Here is a 1,396-nt window from a genome sequence, read left to right as displayed (position 1 = left end):
CCAGGAGTTTCTCTTATCCCATCTTCCTATCATAATAGCTCTTACTCCAAACATATGGAAGCAATATAGGGATTTTTCAGTGTCCAAAAATGTTTATTCCAACTCTTCATTCAGAATCTGAGATCTCCTTAGCTGGATCTGTGGGCCTACTGAACCCTTTGTGAGATGAAATCAAGCTTGTAAAATTTTCAACCCAGAAGAGACTTTTGCCATTTTTACTCAGAGCCCAATTACATGCCTGTGCCTAATTATAAGAGGATTGGAAAACATACAGAGGGACGTAGATATTTGTTGGGCAGTAAATTCTCTGCCACAACTGTCTACTGCTGTTTGTCAGAAGAAACTAGCTTCAGTTTTATTCCTCTGTAGGTAACTTTTTGTTTTTGTTTACTTAGATATTTTACAATATTTTTCTTTATCTTTCTTGTTTTAATGTTTCCCAAGGTATGAGTATAAGTATGGATTTATTTTCACTGATTTTGCTGGGAACATAACCTACTACATTAGTCTCTGTTTCCTACCTGGTGGTTTTCTGAAAGTCACTTTCTCTGGATAATGGTGTCAGTGTTAGTAGAGAAAAGGAAGGTGGAAAAAACCAAGAGGCAGAGGCAAAAAATATTTATCAGAGTAGAGAAGGAATAATACTTTCTTTTGGTTGGCTCAGACCTTGAATTTCTAAGTCCATTGACACAGTGGGAAAGTTATAAATTGTTTTTCTGCTTTTTTTAAGAAGCAAGGCAAAATTTAAGTGTGTTATAGTGTCAAGCGTGATTGGGTTTTCTTAACTTTAGTTCTATTTGCCTATAAGGAAAGAAAGACTTTGCATAGTTTCCAACAATAAGTTGCTTGTTGTTTGTGTTTTTAAGTTCTATAATGAGTTATCAGCTTTTTCCATGTTTTCTTTAGTTTTGTGGAAGGCTGGAAAAGACTGGGTAGACATGTGCCTTTTTAATCCAGAGAACAGCATAGTAATTTAACGTACTATTGATCACGTTGTATACTCAAAGTTGATAAGGATAGACTGGTACTTTTTTATTTTTTATTTTTTTTAAATTTTTTTTTTTTTTTAAGATTTTTTATTTATTTATTTGACAGAGAGAGAGAGACAGTGAGAGAGGGGACACACGCAGGGGGAGTGGGAGAGGGAGAAGCAGGCTTCCTGCGGATCGGGGAGCCCGATGCGGGGCTCGATCCCAGGACCCTGGGATCATGACCTGAGCGGAAGGCAGACGCTTAACAGCTGAGCCACCCAGGCACCCCAGGATAGACTCGTACTTTGAGAACATGAGATTTGGGGTGGTTGAAGTATCCTGCGCTGTGGCAGTAACAGTTTCACTGAATACAGGAGTGTATTTAATGCTCACTGGCTTTCTTATGCCTTCTGTAATACGCCAAG

This window comes from Phoca vitulina, unplaced genomic scaffold (assembly GCF_004348235.1).
Source record: "Phoca vitulina isolate PV1807 unplaced genomic scaffold, GSC_HSeal_1.0 scaffold3, whole genome shotgun sequence".
In the NCBI taxonomy this organism is placed as follows: Eukaryota; Metazoa; Chordata; class Mammalia; order Carnivora; family Phocidae; genus Phoca; species Phoca vitulina.
The sequence above is the reverse complement of the archived record's forward strand: the minus strand, read 5'-3'. Positions refer to the sequence as shown.